Here is a 16,806-nt window from a genome sequence, read left to right on the forward strand (position 1 = left end):
CTGACTACTCAGAGAGCCACTGTAAGGTGGACCAGGTTCCCTTTGAGTGTGGGGGGGTCTCAGATACCTTTCAAGTAGCTTTGAGGCCAGCCATGCCTGTTGACTGTCTGCTAGGCTATGATTTGGAGAGCTCCCCTTGGGCTAAGGTGTGGAGAAGGTCTCATTTGGAGATGTTGGGTCTGCCTGAGTGGGCGTGTATGACCACTCGGTCAATGGCAGCCAGTAAGGGTATTCAAGAGGACCTGGAACCTGAGATAGTTGCCCAGGTGCCTGTCTTAAAGAGAAGGAGCAGGGGACGCGTGAAACTGGCCCCCGAAGTTCCCACGGTCCAGGAGGAGGCAGACCTTGTGGGGGATGCCCTGGAACCCACAGGGGAACAAGGGGGACCTGCCTGAGCAGATCCATTGGCAGCAGGAAGGAGGGCCCTCCAGGGAAAAGTTCTGAGAGGAGTAGAAGAAGTGCCCTTCTCTTGTGGGTTTGCGGCAACAGGCCACAAACCAGGCAGCAGGTGATCGGTCTGGATCACATTGGATCTACTGGGAAAATGGTCTCCTTTATAGTGAACCTAAGGTTGCTGAGCCTGGGTCAGCCCATGTGCTGGTGGTACCCTAGCGCTTCAGAACCTTCCTACTGGGTCTGGCTCATGATTTGCCTTTAGCAGGACATTTGGGGTAAGACAAGACCTTTGAATGGCTTGTCACCCACTTTTATTGGCCCCAAATGCGCAAGAGTTCAGATACTCATTGCAGGACCTGTCAGACTTGCCAGGCAAGTGGTAAGAGTAGGAAGAACAGCACCCCCTTTGAAAGGGTGGGCATTGACATTGTGGGGCCTCTAGATCCCAAGACAGCCATGGGCAACAGGTTCATCCTGGTCTTGGTGGACCATGCCACCCGGTACCCAGAAGCCATCCCTCTCCGGACTGTGAGGGCCCCCGTGGTGAGTCGTGCGTTGATGGGGATTTTCTCCCATGTGGGGTTCCCCAGAGAGGTGGTGTCAGACCGTGATACCAACTTCATATCTAAGTATATGAAGTCCCTGTGGCAGGAGTGTGGTGTAACCTACAAGTTCACCACTCCTTACCACCCCCAAGGTAATGGGCTGGTTGAGAGATTTAACCGGACCCTAAAGGGCATGATTATGGGTCTTGAGGAATCTATGAGGCGTAAGTAGGACATCCTCTTTCCATGCCTTCTGTTTGCTTACAGAGAGGTGCCACCGAAGTCCTTAGGGTTCAGTCCCTTTGAACTGTTGTATGGCCACCCTGTGAGAGTGCTGCAGATCAAAGCTTATAAATTCCCCCTACTTCCACAGACAGAGTAATTTCACAGTCATGCGCACATACACTCATCATACGTTGGTGGGACCCATTACACCAACATTCATTCTATTACTCTATCCACACTGAATATTAGAGAGAACTCTTTAATCAATCTGCATCTAATTGGAGGTCAATGCAACCAAATTGAATTGTCTTGAGTATTGATATAAACAATTAAACACATGTGAGATCTCAATAACATGACAAAAAAATAACCACCCAACACTGTAATTCAAACAAGAATTATTTTATCTAAATTAATTCATATGAAAGCCATTTAATTGCAAAATCATTATTCTCATATTTACCTATTCTGGCTAAATGTCGTTCTCTAAGTCAGGACAGGTCTCTCGGCAAAGAATTAAAGTCTCATAAGCTGTCATGTAGAGTCACCGTCCTCTCAGTCAGCATCAATCCTTTTGAGAAAAAGTTCAGGAAGAAGTGGCCCAAGACCCTCTCTAGTCTAGTAATATTTATACTAAAATTTACATACTAAAAGTTACAAACAAACTCTAAAACATCCGTTGAGCAGGAAAGGATGTCAGCTTGCAACATTAGAAAAATCTCCGCTCTTGGATATCTCGAAATTCAAAACAGGGAAATAGGAAGTCCAAAACTAATTTGTAACATCCATGGATGCCCTTCTCCGGTATTGTATCACTCGCAATGAAGCCACCACAAGTTTATCAAAATTTTCATTTGTGACAAAAGTTCTCTACCAAGGATAACTGGCGGTCATCCCAGAGTTGTCGTCTTTTTCATAACTTTTAGTTCAGACAGAAGCCGAGGTCACAATCAGCGAGGCCTCTCTTCATATTTCATCTACTCAAATGCAGGCTGTAGATGTTGGCCATTTTCTTAGCAGGCCATAATGGACAACTTAATTAAAAGGAAACACAAAACAACGTTACTACATTGTATTGATTATACAGTGTTAATTCCCACTAATACCCTTATGTGTATGTATTTATCTAGCCATTTGCAACATAAAAAGGCATTAATGCATATTATTTTAAAGCGCAATCACATAACAAATATCACATAAGCCTCACTTATTTAATTAATTACTCACCAACTTAGTTCACTTATTAATTTAGCCATGCAATTGCATTCCCACGTATAGTTCTTTCAATAATAAGGTTGGTTAATAAAAAACTCAATAAAACTTAGTACTTAATAATTAATCATTATCAATTTTAATTATGACATACAAAAATATAAACTGAAGTTTGAGTTTAAGTAGAAAAACCTGCTCCAGCAATCCCCCCTTTGGTGATATATCATCACCACAAAAATCCAACCCAAAAAATTTAGTTCCCCTTTTTTTTTTGTTAGGAGAAATTCAAATGTCTTTTTGCTTTTTTATTAAACTCCAGTTTCTCTTTCATCATCTCTTTTTGTTTCTAAGTACATGCTCTCCCTAAATTCTTCCAATTCTATTTCTTGTAGGTCTCTTTTTGACCTCTTTCGTCTCTTTTCAACATTTTCTTTTCTTTTTTCTTTTTATTTCTCCTATATCTACAACATAGACACCCTAATCTAAGGATCAATAAAGCAACAATCATACATGTCAATGGAAATAATATCTTACCAATAATGGTACTACCTATCTTAGCTATAAAATTCTTAACAGCAATCATCTTATTAGCCATTTTAGTCCAGATACTTTCAGCTTCCAGTGGTACTAATTCTTCATGCAAATCAGTAATATTTTTGATATAGACCTTTAGATCTTTGCTTTCATCAGGAATGTAAGTGCAACAATGTTGAACTTTCAGCATTCCACAGACTCCACCCTCTTTTGCCAATAGAATATCAAGGGCAAGTCGATTTTGCATAGACATAGCGCGTAAGGCAATCATCTCTGTATTTACCAATAGAAACTCTCCAGCGGTGCTTGTCGATAAGCGATCCACCACTGTTGACAGCTTCCGAATTCCATATGCATTTAATGAAATTCCCACTGCTAGTATCAAAGCTCCAAAAATATCTCCTACAATTTCTGTCCAAGTTTCTCTTTTAAAACGTGTTAGTAGATTAATTTGTTCTGCATCTTCTATTCTACCCATATGGAAAATCTTTGGATAGACCAGGCCAACATAACATTTGCCATACCAATGGTCAGGCAACCTATAATAAGCTTTATTCCCACAAATATAATACACTCCCGGGAAAACTGGATCTACTCCTCTTTTGAATCCCCATCCTGTTGCAATAAAGTATGTATCATGGCACTCACTAGTCCCAACAAAATAATAATCATATTGGGATTTCCCTCTGGTAATGCATAGTTTACCCTTCTGTGGTGCATCTAAAGCCAAAGTTGGACTGGCCCCATTCTTCAACTCCTTTCCCATCTCAATGTCCCACATTGTCTCACTCATTTTATATCCTCTTGCCTTTTCATGCATACCCATTCTCCTTTTCTCTACCATGTCTAGAAAAGCTTCTTCTTCCTCCTTCAAACTACAAGTTAAATTGTTTCTAAAAATATAATCTAATGTTAATTCTTCTGTTTCAATAAAAATCTCACCTAAAATGTTAGCTTCTTTAGCAGGATTCAGTTTTTTATTCATAGGCAATTGCCCAAAAATGTTATTCTTATTAGACATATCATAATCTATTTTCCCTAATAAATAAAAAATACTAATCAACACACTACATGAAATTCCATACGTAGCTGGGAGATGATGATAAGTAACTCCCTCCGAAACGGATGCAGGTAACTGCATACAGACGTAGCAATCCCTTACCTCCATTGTCTTTACATATTCATACAGTAATTTTGAAAAAACATTGCTAGAAAAATCATTAATTGACCTATCCTTGTGTATGTATATATTACTAATTCTAGTTGGTACTACTTTCTGCGAACTCCCCCCTATGTTAGTCATATTCTCAGTATGTATTCCCAAAGTGTCTACTGTAACTCTAAAAGTAACTAATAAAGCAAACACACTCCATAGTAGCATCAATAGTCCTGTACAGCAGCAGCACATTCTGCACCATCTTTTCAGGAAGGTACATCTACTTTGATTATTTTCTGTGTTAGCCATCTTATTACTTTGACTGTGTCTTTTGACTTAGCCTCTACTACTCCACTACTGAACCTCTAGGACAGCAAACATCCACTAGATTGTTTCAAAAGTTAGTTTTTTTTTAGATTTCTTCTTCTTCACTCTTCTCCAAGTGACTCCCTTAGTTCACTCAATTTGGATTTTCATCACTTTTCACTTCTTCTTCATCAACATCAAATTGTATCAGATCCTGAACATCTGTCTCTTCTCCAATGTCAGACAAGATAACTTTCAGGATTCCAACAGTTTCCTCCTCCTCAACCACTTTCAGTAAGGTCCCCTCTGGATTTCCTTGACCCTCTGCCTCTTCTTCTTCTTCAGACAGTGCCACATACGTCCATTCTGGTGACCTATACTTCTGGTTGGGCTTTCTAATTCTCTTGATTTCCTCTGGTTCCTTTGGTTCTTTTCGTTCTTCTTCTTTCGCTTGATTTTGGCTCGACACCTCGTTCACCTGTTCAGCTTTTGATGAGTTCACTCGTGTTAGTCGATATCTCAGCCTCTTAATCTTGTTAGGCCAAAGATCTCCTTTTGCACTTCTTTTCTGTTTTACTTCTTTATTGTTCCTTTCTCCAATCCAAGTTCTCTTTCTCGGAACTCGACCCTCTGGTATCTCATTCTCACTCTCATCCGATTCTGTCTCATTTGCCTCTTGTTCATCCACAATTCTCTCTTTTTCCACAATCTTCTTCTCCACCAATTGAGATTTCCCTACTACTGTCCCTCCTCGGGTCTCCGACACGCAATCTTCTTGCTGTCTACTTGTCCCTTCACCTAGCTTATCATGAATATTCCCTACACCTCCTCGGGGTTCTTCCGCAATCTGTCCCTCTCTATCTTCTTCTGACCCTACTTCTTCAAGAATTATCTCAGATGGATTTCTCTCAACTTCCTCATTTGACTCAGGTATAGTCTCTATGGAATCGCTCTTTTCTTTTCTTTCTTTCTCTTTATCTTCTCCACTGCTAGTTAGAACTTCAGGCACTTTTCCAGAATCTGAACTCTCTTCTGAGGTTCGCAATGTTCTTCTTGAAACTTCTTCTGGTAAGAAAAAAGAATCTCCTGACTCTCTTTCTGACTCTCTTTCCCCCCTTTCAGGATTCTTTTTTCTTCTCACTGTTTCAGTGTCTGCATCATCACTGGAGTCTGATTCTTCAAAGTATTCTTTCCCAGTCCCATCCTTTGGATTTGGAACTCTCAGAGTATGACTTGCATGGATCCATTTCTTCACTCCAGCACACTTTACAGCAGTCGTCGTAGTCAGAATTACTTGTCTTGGCCTTCCACACCTTGGAACCAAGCAATTTCTTCTTCTGTGCACTTTTATTCTCACCCAGTCCCCTGGGCTCAGATCATGGGCTGCCTTCTTTTCAAGTGTGGTGGCGTCTTCTCCAACCTGGTGAAACACAGAATGAGCTGCGTCAGCCAGGCCTTTACAGTAATCCAAAATCATGTCATCAGTTATAGTCATCAGCTTGTTGACAGGCACGAATGCATGTCTCATTGCACGTCCCATTATTATTTCATGTGGACTCAACCCCGTAGTTCTGTCTGGAGTAGACCTAATAGTCATCAGCACTAGAGGCAAGACATCAGGCCATTTCATTCCAGTGGCTAAACACATCTTGCCAATTCTGTTTTTGATTGTACCGTTCATCTGTTCAACAACGCCAGAAGCCTCTGGTCGGTATGCACAATGTAACTTCTGCTGTATACTCAATGCTTCACAAATTAAACTCATGAGTTCATTATAGAAGTGTCCTCCTCTGTCTGACTCAATTGTCACTGGGAACCCGTACCTAGGAATCAACTCTCTTAACAGCAACTTGGCCACTGTTATTCCATCATTTCTCCTAGTTGGATATGCTTCCACCCACCTTGAGAACAAACAGACTACCACTAGAACATACCTCAATCTATTGACTTGGGGCATTTCAATGAAATCTATTTGCATTCTGGTAAAAGGACCTCCTTCTCTGCCTATTGTTCCTAGGCTCACCACTGTTTTCTTTCCAGTATTGAATTGCTGACAAATCAAACATCTTTGACAGATGCTCTCTGCTATCAGCCTGAACTTTGCATTGTACCAGGTCTGCTTAAAGGATCTAATCATAGCATCCCTCCCCAGGTGTCCCTGGCCATGATACATTCTCGCCATTGTTGACAACATAGCATTTGGCATGACTGGTCTTCCATCCCTATAGATCCATACATGATCTTTTTCTCTTGGCGCACAACCTGCCTTGACCCAATCTTTCATTTCCTCATCTCCTGCTTCATCCTGCAACTGCCTCACCTCCTCCCATGTTTCCATCACATTAGTAAACATCACAGAACAAAAAGACATTTCTTTCTCTTTTCCCCTGTTAATGGAATGATTGTTCCTTGCACAATACTGTGCTATGTCATTTGCAAACCTGTTTCCAAGAGTAACAAAATCATCACCCTGTCCATGAGAAGCACATTTTACAACTGCTAACTCTTTAGGCAGCTGTATCGCCTCAATCAATTTCCCAATCACTTCAGCATTCTTTATAGGAGTTCCACTTGAGGTCAGGAAACCTCTCTGTAGCCAAAGTTGGCCAAAATCATGAACAACTCCGAATCCGTACTGACTATCAGTCATTACAGTCACTCTCACATTTCTTCCAATCTTGCAAGCTTTTGTCAGTGCCACCAATTCTGCTACCTGAGCAGATTTAACTCCTTTCAAAGGTGAAGCTTCCATAACTTCTGAAACTTTACACACCGCATATGCAGCACTCAGCACACCTTCTTCTGTTCTCAGACATGATCCATCCACAAACAACACATGATCACTCTCAGGCAGTGGCAGATCTCTTATGTCTGGTCTCGGTTTTGTACAGTAATCAAGCACATCCAAGCAATCATGATCAACATCATCTCTCACACTCACATTTTCAGCATCTGGCAACAGTGTTGCTGGATTCACATTCACACATCTTTCAAGAGTCACATTTGATGCTCCCAGAATGATTTTCTCATATTTAGTCAGCCGACTATGTGACATATATTGAGTTCTGCTTCTTGTCAAAAGAATTGCCACATCATGAGGTACGAACACCCGTACAGGATATCCCATTATTATACCCTCACTCTGTTCCATGCTTCTGCATGTAGCAGCTACTGCTTTCAGGCAACCTGGTAAACCCACAGCTACTGGGTCAAGTGTTGATGAGAAGTACGCAATTGGCCTCCTCAGACGTCCATGTTTCTGGATTAACACTGAAAGTGCACATCCATTCCTCTCACTACAGTATAGCTCAAACTCCTTCTCATAGTCTGGCATTCCTAGAGCAGGAGCTTCACATAGTCTGTTCTTTAATTCTTCAAATGCTGTCATTTGTTCTGCATTCAATTCCAATGGGTCTTTTACTTCACTTTTAGTCAATTTAATCAGTGGCTTTGCTATCAGGGAAAAGTTACTTATCCACTGACGACAATAACCTACCATTCCCAGAAACATTCTCACTTCTCTCTGGGTCATTGGGGCTCTCATTCCTCTGATAATTTTGATCCTGTCAATGGTCACTTTTCTTAGACCTTTTTCAATATTGTGTCCAAGATAATGCACTTCTTTCTTGCAAAATTGCAATTTGGCTGGAGATACCTTTAATCCTCCATCAGCCAGATGATTCAATAAAGCTATGGTATCTACTTCACAGGCTTCACGTGTCTTCGATGCCACAAGTAAGTCATCGATATATTGTACTAGTACTGAGCTTTCAGGCATAGTCAGACTTTCCAAAAATTTCTTCAGCAACTGATTGAATATTGAAGGACACTCTGTATACCCCTGTGGGATTCGGCACCATGCCAAAATACGCTGTCCAAACCGAAATGCAAAAATCGGCTGGCTGTCATGATGCAATGGAATTGAAAAGAAAGCATGGCACAAATCAATTACTGTGTACCATTCAGCATCATGGGGAATCTGATACAAAATCACTGATGGATTTGGCACAATAGGACAGCATGATACCACAATTTTGTTAACCTTTCTCAAATCTTGTACTATTCTAAACTTCCCATTAGGTTTCTTCAGTCCCATTATAGGTGAATTACATGGGCTACTGAGTAACTCTCTCAAGACTCCTTGCTGAATCATCTTGTCAATTATAGGTGTTATTCCTTCAATTATCCCTGGTGTCAGTCTGTATTGTGGGATATTAGGATAAGAGATTCCCTCTTTCACTGTAATCTTTACTGGATCTACATTATTCATCAATCCCACATCCTCTCCAGTAAAATCCCAAACTGCTGCTTTTACTGTGTGTCTCAATTCTTGAGGTAAGTCATCTGGATTAAATACAGCATATGCTCCAACAATCTCATCTTCTCTATTACCTAGAGTTACTCTGTATAAGACATCCTCATCCGGTGTCTCAAATGCTATTCCATCCGGAGTACAAAAAATTGTGCAATTCATTTTACACAACAAATCCCTACCTAACAAATTCACTGGACTAGTGTCACACACTACGAACCTATGCATATCTGAAAATTTCCCTATCCTTACCCTTACTGGTTCAGTAAGACGAGTCCTAATCTGTGTATTAGATACACCAACCACTTGGATTGCTTCGTCCGAGAGAGGAAGATTTCTTATATCTGCTGACCTGACAGTTGATCTCGTCGCTCCTGTGTCTACTAAAAAAGTAACACTTTCCCCATTTATTTTCCCATCTACAAATGGTCCTGCCTGGTCTATTTCTAGAGTTGCTCCAAGTATGCACTCTTCCTCCTCTCTTCGGCACCGTCAGAAGTCCCCTTCAGACTCACTTCCCTCATTCTTTAGCCAATATTGTTGTACTGGATTTGTACGTCTCGGTTTGTTTACCTGTTCTTCATTGTAGAATCCCGAGTCTTTATTGTATTTCTGGGATCCTCTGTTCTGTGGCAAAGGCGGTTTTGGCTCTTGATTCTGCTGCTTGACAACCTTCTGCTGTTGCTGCGGATGATTACACCCCTCGTTCTGCACCTGTTGATTCAAGGATTGATTGTCATTATTCACTAATGGTGGATTCGTACACTCGGATCTCCAGTGCCCTAATTTTCCGCAGTTGTGGCGCGTAAATTTTTTCTTCGCCTCCTCAATGTTCCCCTTTCCTTTTCCTGTACCATATCTGGGCCTATTTCCTGGATTATTTGCTTGTTCAACCAGCTGTGCTTCTTGTCTTTCTGCAACCTTCACCTGTGCCCACATCGCTTTTTCCTTCAGCTTTCTTTGTTTCACCTCAATTTCATCACTGAAGTACTTCGCATGTCTCAAGATCTCATCAATCTTCTTACTCTGCCAATCAACTGTGTGTTCTCGTATCATTTCACTGATTTCAGGTCGCAAACCATATACAAATCTGTATACAAAATGACTCAAATCCTTATCACCCAGATGTTCATCTCCACTGAACTGTTTAAAAGCCAGTATTAACCTTTCATAAAAGGCATGAACTGATTCTTTTACTTCCTGATGTGTTCGATCTATCTTAACCCAATCTGTCTCTTTAGGAGGTACCTTATTCTTCAAGAACACTATGACCTGTTCGTATTTTTTCATAACCTCCGGGTCTGGAGCTCCTGTTCTTTGATCTCTCGGGTATTCTTTAGTGGGCCAATCTATGACTATTTTACACTCTGCCCACAAGTCTGCTGGAACAATTATATCAAACAGACTATTCAGGTCAATCCACAGCACCTTTGACAATTTCACAAACCTATCAACCTGCCTACACCACTCGACAGGCTTCTCTCTCAGTCGAGGGAAATCATTTGTAAATGACAAAATATCCTGCCTAGTCCATGGGACATGTACATATCCTCCTACAGGAATCTCTCTCATAGGATAAGCATCCACTGTTTTTTCCTTTTCTCTCATGGGGAATGCTGAGTAAGTCCTGTCCACTGTATCTTCTCTTTTCTTATACCATCTATCCTTCCACTTTTCCATATCACCCCATTTTCGCAATAATCCAATCATTTCCTTAATCTGCCCCGTTCGGCCAACGTCATTTAGATTCTCAATATCTTTATCAGTAAAATCCACTCGGTAAGGCTTCTGTAAAGCTTTCACCTTATTCATGTCAATTCCCATTTCACTCGCTATTCCTTTTAACCTGTCATGTGTATTCTTAGCCCTCCATGTGATGCTCTTGCACATGAATAACAACTCTCCATCATGATGATTTTTTAACGTTTCTGTAGGAATTGTTCCCACTATAAGTTCCTCCAATTCCATACGCAACCTAGCTACATCAATTGCCTGAGAATCTTTGTCCTTCCTTTGAAGAGCTTTCAACCAATCATTCAAATCCTCAGCCGTTATTCCTGTAGATTTTTCTGTACTCACTTGTTCTGCCATCCTCTGTGATTCCAAAATGGATCCTCCCATTATAACATTTCTTTCCACACAACCAGTATTCAATCCTGAATCAGGCTGTACATTTAACTCTCCACCACATATGGTATGTCTCAACTGATTCTCTCCCGTCCTCATTCCTGACTGTTCCGTAGAACTAACTAGTCCATTTCCTACATACGGAACTGTTAAACCACTTTTACCCATTCTTTGCTTATCAAAAATAGGCATAACCGGACCTATGGTTACAGGCACTGTAACAGCTTCTAGATTCTTAGTTAGTTCCCTGATTTTCTCTGTCAACTCAAATGTGGTTCTTGCTAATTCTCTTGTTTTTTCATCCTCGATTTCATTCTCTCTTTCTCTCTCTCGCTCTCCCGCTCTTTCCCTTTCCGCGAAAGAGCTACTACTTTTCAGATCAGGTGTCACAACTTCTGTTTTTATGATTTGCAAAGTATCTCTCATTGGGGTAACAACTGGTGTTCTCACTTCTGGTTCTTGTCTATATGGAGGTGGTCTCTTGTAGATCATGTCATCCAAGACTTCATCCTCATATTCATTAGCCCCATACCTTCTCAATTCTGCATCATGTACCTTTTCCGTACCTTTCCTCCCTTCTGCTTCCTCAACAGTTCTCACTTGATATAACCCCTCGGTCATACTAGCATCTCGCCACCTTCTCATCCTTTCATGATGGGTTTCGCGATCATATTTTCTACCAAACATATACCTATAATTACCTCCACTCCTCTGCTTTTCTCGCTCAAGCACCTCATCTTCCCATTCTACCAATGCCTCGAACTGTGTCAACCTTGGTCTGGGCTCTAGACTCATTATTTTTTCCCGTAAATTTCCCAACACAGCCAGATTAAATGAACCATGTTCCGGAAATGCTAAAACACCATCTTCTCTAGTGTACTTAGCCCAATTGTCTAACCAAATACAGGTATGATACCCATATTTCGCAACCATGAAGGATGCAGGAGTTCTTGTCGGAGGTAGTAACTCACCTTCTCTAGTTATTATATCCTTATCCTTGTCAAACCATTTTTTAATTTTACTGAACAAGGATTTCTTTTTCTTTTCCTCTGTTTGGTAATACATTTTTGCGTTTACCACAACCCTCTAGTCCTCTCTACAACTGTACGATCTTTTGTCCAATAACAGCGCGACTCACACTAACGCACCAATCCCGGAGTGTCTACGTCACCCTGTACTTCTTCCAATCCCTGCGCGGCTCACACCAACGCACCAATCACAGTGCTTTCACTGTTCTAACCCACTGTCCAATCACAGCGCGGTCTTTCTGACGTCAGCAGTCGCTGCAGTCGCTTCTACTCCTGTCTCCTGTCACTCGTCTACCCCTCCTTTACAAATCTTCTTGGTAGACTTTGTTTCAGATTCTACAAATCTATTAGTTACAACATATAAACATCTCCATTGTCTGCTCCGCTAACCACAGAATAGTAAAGACCTTTCCCACGAGAATCCCGCTTCTCTCTAGAACAGCGCTTACCTCTGCTCTACTACAGAATTGTTACTTTCCTTGACACAGTAGCACATCCCTCTACTCTGCCCTTCTAACATGCATCCATTAACTGTTTCCTCCCGGAATGTTCCTAAGAGTTTCACAATCAACTAAATGCCCATACATTCACGCACTTTCACACCAGAAAATGTAGCACATTCACACAGAATCCTGTCTTTCCCGAGAACAGCGAACAATCTGTTCTACTACAGAATTCTAACATACGTTAACCAAGCAGCGCTTACCTCTGCTCTGTCCTTCAAACAAGCACAGAGAATACCTATTACCTTCCCAGTGATAAGTGTTAACGGAAATCCCAAAAAGGATCCCTGATACCTAAGACCAGAACTTCACAGATAACCTTCGCAACCATACACACTTCTCTTATACAGAAAATATGACTCTAGTAGTAACACACGACGATGTCACTGAATCGAACCCAGACAATGCGATGCGCAACTTCAATTGTCACACGCTTTTCCCTGCATTCGTACAGGGCCAACAATTCTGCCTTTCCCGAGAGCAGCACTCACTTCCCTCTGCCCTACTACGGAACTGTCACCGACTCCCTACGTCCCAGAAGCCGTACACACTACATATAACTTAATATGACTTCAACATTTAGTATTAATACATGTATCAACATCAATCAATAAATCCAAAAGCCTATGTACAAGCAATCTATCAGATCAAGACAATAATCAAAGCCATCATTCTGCTGCCAGGAAGAAGTGTATGTGCGCATGACTGTGAAATTACTCTGTCCGTGGAAGTAGGGGGAATTTATAAGCTTTGATCTGCAGCAGTTTCCTGGTAGCAGAATGATGGTTTTGATTATTGTCTTGATCTGATAGATTGCTTGTACATAGGCTTTTGGATTTATTGATTGATGTTGATACATGTATTAATACTAAATGTTGAAGTCATATTGAGTTGTATGTAGAGACAGGAGTAGAAGCGACTGCAGCAACTGCTGACGTCAGAAAGACCGCGCTGTGATTGGACAGTGGGTTAGAACAGTGAAAGCACTGTGATTGGTGCGTTGGTGTGAGCCGCACAGGGATTGGAAGAAGTACAGGGTGACGTAGACGCTCCGGGATTGGTGCGTTAGTGTGAGTCGCGCTGTTATTGGACAAAAGATCGTACAGTTGTAGAGAGGACTAGAGGGTTGTGGTAAATTCCCAGAGGTCGATGGATCGTAACCATCCTCTGCTACCAGGAAACTGCTGCAGATCAAAGCTTATAAATTCCCCCTACTTCCACGAACAGAGTAATTTCACAGTCATGCGCACATACACTCATCATACGCTGGTGGGACCCATTACACCAACATTCATTCTATTACTCTATCCACACTGAATATTAGAGAGAACTCTTTAATCAATCTGCACCTAATTGGAGGTCAATGCAACCAAATTGAATTGTCTTGAGTCTTGATATAAACAATTAAACACATCTGAGATCTCAATAACATGACAAAGAAATAACCACCCGACACTGTAATTCAAACAAGAATTATTTTATCTAAATTAATTCATATGTAAGCCATTTAATTGCAAAATCATTATTCTCATATTTACCTATTCTGGCTAAATGTCGTTCTCTAAGTCAGGACAGGTCTCTCGGCAAAGAATTAAAGTCTCATAAGCTGTCATGTAGAGTCACCGTCCTCTCAGTCAGCATCGATCCTCTTGAGCATAAGTTCAGGAAGAAGTGGCCCAAGACCCTCTCTAGTCTAGTAATATTTATACTAAAATTTACATACTAAAAGTTACAAACAAACTCTAAAACGTCCGTTGAGCAGGAAAGGATGTCAACTTGCAACATTAGAAAAATCTCCGCTCTTGGATATCTCGAAATTCAAAACAGGGAAATAGGAAGTCCAAAACTAATTTGTAACATCCACGGATGCCCTTCTCCGGAATTGTATCACTCCCAGTGAAGCCACCACAAGTTTATCAAAATGTTCATTTGTGACAAAAGTTCTCTACCAAGGATAACTGGCGATCATCCCAGAGTTGTCGTCTTTTTCATAACTTTTAGTTCAGACAGAAGCCGAGGTCACAATCAGCGAAGCCTCTCTTCATATTTCATCTACTCAAATGCAGTCTGTAGATGTCGGCCATTTTCTTAGCCGGCCATAATGGACAACTTAATTAAAAGGAAACACAAAACAACGTTACTACATTGTATTGATTATACAGTGTTAATTCCCACTAATACCCTTATGTGTATGTATTTATCTAGCCATTTGCAACATAAAAAGGCATAAATGCATAATATTTTAAAGCGCAATCACATAACAAATATCACATAAGCCTCACTTATTTAATTAATTACTCACCAACTTAGTTCACTTATTAATTTAGCCATGCAATTGCATTCCCACGTATAGTTCTTTCATTAATAAGGTTGGTTAATAAAAAACTCAATAAAACTTAGTACTTAATAATTAATCATTAGTAATTTTAATTATGACATACAAAAATATAAACTGAAGTTTGAGTTTAAGTAGAAAACCCTGCTCCAGCAATAGGACCTCTGAGTTTGGTAAAGGAAGGCTGGGAGAAAGCTCCCAGTAAACCTTCCCAGGATGTAAATAGCTACATGCTGACCTTCAGGAACCAAACTAGGCATTTCAGGCAACTCGCTTAGGTGAATCTGGAAGCCAGCCAGGAGGAGATGAAACGGTGGTATGATCAGAATGCCACTCTGATCGAGTTTCAGCCTGGATAGAAAGTGTAGGTCATGGCCCCCGTGGAGTCTTGTGCGCTCCAGGATAAGTGGACCAGACCATTTGAGGTGGTGGAGCGCAAGAGTAATGTCACCTCCTTGGTGGACTTGCGGTCTCCTAGGAACCCTTTGCAGGTCCTGCATGTAAACCGCCTGAAGCCCAACTTGGAGAGGTCCGAAGTGGGCATGCTCCTAGCGACAGATGATGGAATGGAGGAGGAGACTGAGCCTCTTCCTGACCTCCTGTCTGCAAAAGAGCATGATGGGTCAGCGGACGGTGTGAACCTCTCTCCCACCCTGACCCCTGAGCAGCAAGATGACTGTCGCCAACTGTTGGGACAGTTTCATGATCTGTTCTCCCTGACTCCCGGTGTCAGTGAGTGGTGTGTCCATGACGTGGACACCGGGGACAGTCCTCCTGTAAAACACAAAACTTACAGAGTGACTGACCGGGTGAGAGCTTGCATCAAGGAGGAGGTCTCCAAGATGTTTGCGTTAGGGGTGATTGCGTCCTCAAACAGTTCTTGGGTCAGCCCAGTGGTCTTGGTCACAAAGGCTGCCTCACCGGGTGCCACGCCATAGCTCCGGTTCTGTGTGGATTACCGACGGCTCAATTCAGTCATCAGGACTGACGGGCACCCCATCCCCAGAGCTGATGAGCTCATCGATCGGTTGGGGGCTGCACGATACCGCAGTACATTTGATTTAACGTCTGGGTACTGGAAGATCACCTTAAATGATGGGGCAAAAGAGAGGTCAGCATTCTCTACACCAGATGGGCACTACCAATTCTGGGTTATGCCCTTTGCGATGAAGAATGCCCCTGCCACCTTTCAGAGGTTGGTCAACCAGCTGTTGGCTGGACTGGAAGATTTCAGTGCCACATACCTGGATGACATCGCAGTGTTCAACGCCAGTTGGGTAGAACATCTGGGCCATCTCTGAGAAGTGTTGTTGGCCCTGCGGAGGACAGACCTCATGATCATGGCGAGTAAGTGCCAGATCGGGCAGAGTTCTGTGGTGTACTTGGGAACCCTAGTAGAAAAAAGGAGAGGGGCCCCTTAAAATACTCAAGGGAAATGATAACCAGAAAAAAGGAGCAATTCCCTTGATCCTACAATATTAAAACATTGAATGCTATATCCAAAATCTATCTCAAGAATAGTTTTATTTAGAAAAATATTTTTCTTATCATTTCAAAACAAATAAAATCACATATCATCATCATTCACATAAAAATTATGACCAGCATAAGAGAGACAGACATAAATGTAAGACATAGCTACTATTCTTTACAGGTGCACATCACATTGGACTCTAAATTACAGTTCATTATACATTGATAAATCAGTATTTTAATTTATCTGTATTGGTCCTTTGATTGTGCTTGCAACAGCGTTGACGCGTTTCGATGACTTTAAATTGATAATGCCATCTTTATCAAGACACAATGATTCTGTCTCCCATCTTTATTAGTCTTATTCCTAAATGAAATAAATATATATAATTATTTATCCAAGAAAATGCATACAATTACTGAATCCAACAATTTATCTAAATAATATCATTTCACAATCGTCAAAGTTGCCCCATGATCTTTATCGAGTGGTCCATCCCAACATGTATCACCCAAGCTCAACGGGGGTAAAACCAATATTGGTGGAACTTCCCAACTTCAAGCTGTATCTTAGGCCTCTCATTAGGTTTATCTATCTCCAAATCTGCTACGTAAATCCCAAAGACATTTGGTTCATCCTTGTTTTTCCCTAAT

The sequence above is a fragment of the Triturus cristatus genome, chromosome 1_1 (assembly GCF_964204655.1).
Source record: "Triturus cristatus chromosome 1_1, aTriCri1.1, whole genome shotgun sequence".
Lineage (NCBI taxonomy): Eukaryota > Metazoa > Chordata > Amphibia > Caudata > Salamandridae > Triturus > Triturus cristatus.